Below are 7,721 nucleotides of genomic sequence, written 5' to 3'. Positions count from 1 at the left end.
CATTCGACCCGTCGAGTCCGTGCCGGCTGTCTGCAAGAGCAATCCAGCTAGTCCCACTCCCCTGCCATATGCCCGTATCCCCGAAATGTTTTTCCCTTCAAGTACTTATCCAGTTCCCTTTTGAAGGCCATGATTGAATCTGCCTCCACCACCACCTCAGGCAGTGCATTCCAGATCACAACCACTCGCTGTGTCAAAAAAAGTTTTTTCTCATCTCGCCTTTGGTTCTTTTGCCAATCACCTTAAATCTATGTCCTCTGATTCTTGACCGCTCCGCCAATGGGAACATTTTCTCTCTATCTACTCTCTCCAGAGCCTTCATGATTCTGAATACCTTTCTCAAATCTCCTCTAAACCATCTCTGCTCTAAGGAGCACATCCTCAGCTTTTCCAGTCTATGCAGGTAACTGAAGTCCCTCATCCCTGGAATCATTCTAGTAAATCTTTTCTGCACCCTCTCTAAGGCCTTCACATCCTTCCTAAAGTTCAGTGCCCAGAACTGGACCCAATATTCCAGTTGTGGTCCAACCAGTGTTTTATAAAGGTTCATCACAACCTCCTTGCCTTTGTACTCCATGCCTCTATTTATAGAGACCACGATCCCCGATGCTTTATCAACCTGCTTTCTCAACCTGCCCTGCGACCTTCAACGATTTGTGCACCCCCAGATCTCTCTGTTCCTGCACTCCTTTTAGAATTGTGCCCTTTAGTTTATATTGCTTCTCCTAGTTCTTCCCACAGAGATGTATCACTTCACACCTTTCTGCGTTGAATTTCGTCTGCCACGGATCAGCAGGCCCTTGTAGTTCCGCGTCCAAAAAATTGGAAGAGGTTGCGAGGGAAATAGTGGAGGTAATGGTCAAAAAAAGACTGTGGAAACAGAAATAGACCTAACGTCGCTGGAGAGTAGCAAGTGTTGCATTGCCTTCATCAACGGAAATAATTAAGTGAGAGAATTACACACTTATTAATCTTACTTTCATTTTTACCATCACTTGCACAAATCATCACACACTCCAGGTTTATGTCAGGAACTTTTGTGTGATGCTGAGATGATCACTTGACAAGAAACCAGAGAGACTCCATGGTAGCAGGCGTTGAGTTCCCTCAATGCACCGTCCCCAGTGAATACTCTATCCCTGGAACATTAAAGAGGAACATTTCACCGCTGCAGTCCATTATACGGGATGATATTAATGAACACTGAGAAAGGCGTGGGCTGATCAGGGACAGACAGCGTGGATCGATCAAGTACAGGTTGTGCTTGAGGATTTCAACTGGAGCACAGATGAAGGGAAAGGGCCTGTTTTTATCTATGGATTTTTAGAAGACGTTTCCTGAGGTGTCACAGAAGAGACTTTTTGCAAAAAGCAAGGCACATGGTAGTAAAGGGAATGTGGCTATCTGGACAGAGCGGTGGCTGAGGGGCTGAAGTGAAAGTGTAGGGGTAACTGGATTTTGTTTTTGCATTCACATGATGTGGTCAGTGGCAGACTGTAGGGATCTGTGCTCGGGCCCCTTTTCTTTTTCTGTTTTAATTGACATTTACACAAATGGTTTGGATATCGACAAAAGACGAATGCTATCACAGTTTGCTGATGGTTCCAAATTATAATCCCAAAGCTATGAAAAATAATTCAGAAGATTACAGGACATAGGCCGGTTAGTAGAAAGAGGAGAGAGGTGACAAATGCTGTTGAATGCAAGGAAATGTGAAGTAACACATTTTTGGGAAAAAATATTGAAAGATAGTATATTCCAAACAGCAACACAGTTTTAGAGATCATCCGAGAATCATAGAGCACAAAGGGTAAATAATAAAAGATTGCTTCCACTGGTTGGCCATTCACGCGGTATGGGATCAGTGTTATCAGGAGGAGAGCAGGAGGATGCGCTGGGAGATTTCTTTTCACGCAGAAGGTCCCTGGATTGTTTTAACCATCTCGACGATTGAAGGTGAATTGGTTAAGTATTTGAGAGGAAAAATATCAAAAATACACCGTAAATCGCAGGAACATGAGATCCGAAGGCACATTTGAAGAGGAAGCGCCGCTATTGCCAAACGGCGGCCTTCAGTGTCGCACATTATATGATTCTAGGATAGGTTCAGCTATTCATTGTGTGATCTCATCACTTTTCCAACAGAATACTTGGGACAAGCTTGCCTTGGTAACAGAATGGTCAGCATGACATCGTTTTCTGACGAAGAGTTATAAATACATGTTAAAGATATAAACGATCTGCAATGACATTTATTAATAACAGAAAAAAAAATGCTGAAAATAATTGGTGAAGATAATAATTAATCCATGTGGAATGTACTTGTAACCATTAAGAATGATATTTGTTGTACACTCACACACACTATTACAAAAAGCAAACACTTTGATTGTGCTCTTTTCAGTTGTTCCTCTGAACCAGATGAGATTTAAGCAGTTTGAGGGGTTTAGGACCCTGCAGCAGCCCAAACGGCGGTGCTGTGAGTGCACAGTTCCGGGCTCTGCCTCACAGAATCAGTGTTAGCTATTTAGAAAATACTGCAGGAAAAAGATCCTTAACATAAAAACAACTGCGATCAATTAGCACAGCACAATACAAGTGTGCATTAGTAAACTTTCACACAACAGATTTTACCACTAATAGCGCTGTCCCTCCTCTATAGTCCCCCTCAATCCCCAATCGTCTCTGGAAGATTGTTGCAAGATTCATCCCCAGCCTTTCAACGCGAATATTACGACATAATAGGAGATACATTACAAATTGCACGCAGCTGCTGATAGCTATTAACAAGAATAAACGTATGCGTCCAACCAAAAATTATTGTATGCTCCCACCCTCGCAAATATATATATCTATATTTATATTGGTATCCGTCCATCTGTCAATCGATCCATCTATCAATCTATGTACCTATCTATCTATCTATCTATCTATCCATCTATCTATCCATCTATGTTTCTATCTATCTATCTATCTGTCTATCTATCTATCTATATATTATATGTGTCTGTGTCTATGTGAAGGATATATTACACAGATACACAGATTGATAGATATTGCAGGGTGCACTGTTATGAAGAAAATAGCTTGACCAAGATTGATGAACGTGAAGCACATGCCGCAATCTCAGTAATATCTTTTGGGATATGTTCAAACTGATTGAAACAAAGAGAAGCGAGTCTGAGGGATGGAGATTCCCTTCCCTCCTGTTTCACATTTCAGCTGCCCTGCTGTCCGGCGAATTGAGAGCTGCAGCGGGAGAAAATCACTTGGTTTGGTCTGGCGCGGCCCCTAATGGACGTTCTCAAGGTCGCATCGGTGTCGCTGAGAGTCAGCTCTTTGTCGGCCCCGTGTGCGCGTGCGCATGCGTGCCCGGGACATTATTGGAAATGCAGCTCAATTTCAAAGGGAATAGTTCGTCATTATTATTTAGTGGAAAACAAAATCACTAAAAAGCTACTAGTAGCAGCGAACTCATAAAAAGATATTCTACAACTCAATGACTTTGATCTCACTTTCATGGACCTTCTTTATAGGTTCAAAGCCGATTAATCCGCAGGGACAAATGTTGTAAACTTCAGGCCCCAAAGCTTGAGCGGGGCCAAGGTCAAACACCAGTGTTCCCTCCCTCTATATCCCCCTCAACAATAAAGGTTAATTAGCTGCCAACAATTCTGTAAATGATCTCGAGAGGCGGAAAATCGGCAGCGGTAAGAGTCACCTCTTTGTAGTTGGCAGAAATCCCGCAACGTCGGAGATACGGCCCAACTTCACAATACCATTACTCCTGGGCCAAGATCTATCAATGGTTGACAGTAATAATTAATGAGTGAATAAATGCGGGAGAGGTTCCACTGCAACGAGAACTCGCCAATGTCGGACCTATTTCAAGGAAGGTGACAAAACAAATTGTTAGATTTCGGCAAACTAATTTTACAGCAGTGCAGCAGAATCATTGAAAGGGACCAGAAAGAACAACATTGTGAAGAGGTTATACCGAAATTCTCCAGGAAGTGTCAGTCCAGGAATTTAGAGAGGGACAGATCCTATCTTGTCAAACCTCTTGACTTTTTTCAGGATGTGACATTCCAAGTGGACATTTGAAATTCGTATGCTCTGTTATTGGTACATCGGAATACAGGTTTTACAGACAGAAACGGTAATTGCAGCCCATCTTACTGATCCCAGTGTTTAGTAAATATAATACACAATACCTTTCATCCACCTCTAGTCAATGATTCACCAGGTGCGTATGCACCGCTCAGTCTCTCTTTATTCTTCAGCTCTCTCTCACACACCCATTCTCCCTGGAACTTTCTGATCCAATTAATCCCCACTATTTCCTCTCACAGGCCATTAATATGTTCACACGTCTCTGAGTAAAGACTTCCCAGATTTACTGAAAGATTTCCATGTGCATTGCAGGTAACATTTGTAGGCGATTCGGGTTTGGTTGAAAGCGAGCATGGAGTGGGTCTGGCTTACTGAACGGTATCCGGCTGGACATGTGAACTCAACAGAGCGCCTCAGGGATCAGCAGTGGCGGCCTGACTGAACGCATATCCGGCTGGACATGTGTACTCAGTGGAGTGCCTAAGGGATTCGCACTGGCGGCCTTATTGAACGGATATCCGGCTGGACATGTGAACTCAATAGAGTGCCTCAGGGATTAGCAGTGGCGGCCTGACTGAACGGATATCCGGCTGGATATGTGAACTCAGTAGAGTGCCTTAGGGATAAGCAGTGGCGGCCTTACTGAACGGATATCCGGCTGAACATGTGAACTCAGTGGAGTGCCTAAGGGATTAGCACTGGCGGCCTTACTGTTTGCGATCTTCATAAATTACTTTCATTCGGTAACTTCATGGGAAGTTGGTCAGGGTGGAGAAAGTGGCCGACAGCAGGAAGCAGCCCAGGGATTAAAGAAAGACGTAAAAAATAATACCATCGGCAGAACTATGGTAAATATGTTATGTTATAGGAGTTATGCTACAGTTGTATAAATCTCTGGTTAGACCCCAATTAGTGCACTGCGTTCAGTTCTGGGCACCGCACCTCAGGAAGGATATTTTGACCTTGGAAGGGGTGCAGGGCAGATTCACCAGAATTATAGTGGGGCTAAAAGGGTTAAATGCTGAGAACAGATTGCATTGACTTGGCCGGTATTCCCTCGAGTCTCGAAGATTAAAGCGTGATGTAATTGAGGTGCTTACAACGATTGAAGGATTTGATTGGGTCGATAGAGAGAAACTATTTGCTCTTGTGGGGGAATCCAAACAAGGGGGCATAATCTTAAAATTAGAGCTAGGCCGTTCAGGGGTGATGTCAGGAATCACTTCTTCACACAAAGGGCAGTGCAAACCTGGAACTGTCTCTCCCAAAAAGCTGTTCATGCAAGGTCAATTCGAAATTGAAAAACTGAGAATGATAGATTTTTGCTAGGTAAGGGTGTTAAGGAATATGGGACCAAGGTGGGTAAATGGAGTGAAGATACAGATCAGTCATGATCTAAATGAATGGTGGAACAGGCTCGAGGGACACAAATGGAGGGAGATAGCTAAAGCTGTGATTGAGTACAGTGATACAGAGATACATCAACAGAGCGAAATAGATAAAGGTGTGACTGAGTGCAGTGAACGATACAGAGAGACAACAACAGAGCTAAATAGATAAAGGTGCGACTGAGTGCAGTGAACGATACAGAGAGACAACAACAGAGGTATATAATAAAGGTGACACTGAGTACAGTAATTGACAGAGACACCAAGAGGGAGATAGATAAAAGTTCGACTGGTTTTTGTGAGTGATAGCTAAAGGTGTGCCCGAGTGCAGTGAACGTTACAGAGAGACAACAACAGAGGGAGAAAGATGACGGTGTGACTAAGTGCAGTGACTATGATCCACATGCCTTAATCACACCATCCTCCTTCAACGCCTTTCCTCTGTCGTCCAGCTCGGCGGGACTTAACTTGCTTTGATCAACCTTGCGCACCTGCTTGTAACCAGAGTATCTTTACCAATGATTTCTCTTCCAACCTCCATACCGTCAAGTCACTTCCTCATTCTCTGATAGACAATTTATATTGGTGACCCCTCATTGCTGACTCCCCAAATAGAGGAAATAGTCTTCCATTAATGACTCACTCAATGCACTTTCTAATTTTCTGCAAGTTCTTGACAGAGTCACACTTGGAGCATTGCATTCATACTGGTGCCCATACATGGTGGAGGGGAATATAGAGGGGGATATAGAGGGAAAAATAGGGGGGGATACAGAAGAGAATATAGAGGGGGTTATAGAGGGGAATATAGAAGGGAATACAGAGGAGAATATAGAGGGGGTTATGGAGGGGGATACAAAGGGGATTATAGAGGGGGATATAGAGGTGACATCGAGGGGATCATAGAGGGGATTACAGAGGGGTATACAGAGGGGGATATGGAGGGAAATGTGAAAGGCAATATAGAGCGGATTATCGAGGGGCAATGTAGAGGGGATATAGCGGAGGTTATAGAGGGAGATATAGAGGGAGAAATAGAGGTGGTGCGGAGGGCGATATTGAGGGAATATTGAGAGGAATATGGAGAGAATATAAAGGGGAATAGAGAGGTGTATAAGGGGGGATGATAGACGTTGAATATAGAGAGGAATATAGAGGGGATATACAAGGGGATATAGACTGGAATATAGAGGGGAATATAGAGGGGAAATATAGAGGGGAATATGGATGGGAATATAGAGGGGGATATAGAGGTGGAATATTGAGAGGAATACAGAGGGGATATAGTGGGGGGAAAAGAGGGGTATATAGAGTGTGATGTCGAGGGAAATTTAGCGGCGGAATATAGGGAGATTATAGAGGGGCAATGCAGAGGGGATATAGAGGGCGATATAGATGGGGCAATATAGGGGGATATAGCGGAAATATTGTGGGGATTATAGTGGGGGATATAGAGGTGACATAGAGGGGATTATAGGGAGGGATATAGAGGGGATATAGGGGGATATAGAGGGAAGAATAGAGGGAGTTATCGAAGGGAATCTGGAGGGGGATATGGAGGAGAGTATATAGGGGGAATATAGAGGGGATATAGAGAGAGATATAAAGGGGGATACAGAGGGGGATATAAAGGGGCATATAGATGGGAATATAGAGGAGAATATAGAAGGTGATATAGAGGGAAATATAGAGTTGGATATGGAGAGGGAATATAGAGAGGAATGTAGAGTGGAATACCGGGGAAGTATAGAGGGGAAATGGAGGGGGATACAGAGAGGGAATATTGAGAGGAATGTAGAGTGGAATATAGAGGAAATATAGAGGGGGGATACAGATGGGACTATAGAGGAGACCATAGAGGGTGAAATAGAGGGGCATATAGACTGGGATATAGAGAGGAATATAGAGGGGAATATAGAGGGGAAAATAGAGGGAATATATAGGAGTATATATAGGGGAATATTGAGTGGAAAATAGACGGAACATAGAAGGGATTATAGAGGGGAATATAGAGAGGAATTTAGGGGGTTATATAGAGGGGAGATAGAGGGGACCATCATGGCCCTAAGGAGGTGCAGACCAGGGCAAGTAAAATGACACCCAGTCTCAGGGTATTTAGGTATCAGGCTGGGCTGAAGGAGTTGGACCTATTTTCATTAGTGAACTCAGTCTAAGGGCAGATATGACAGAATTTTATATTGTAATTGAAGGAGATAGATT

This window comes from Heptranchias perlo, unplaced genomic scaffold (genome assembly GCF_035084215.1).
Source record: "Heptranchias perlo isolate sHepPer1 unplaced genomic scaffold, sHepPer1.hap1 HAP1_SCAFFOLD_56, whole genome shotgun sequence".
In the NCBI taxonomy this organism is placed as follows: domain Eukaryota; kingdom Metazoa; phylum Chordata; class Chondrichthyes; order Hexanchiformes; family Hexanchidae; genus Heptranchias; species Heptranchias perlo.
This window is presented reverse-complemented; position numbering follows the sequence as displayed.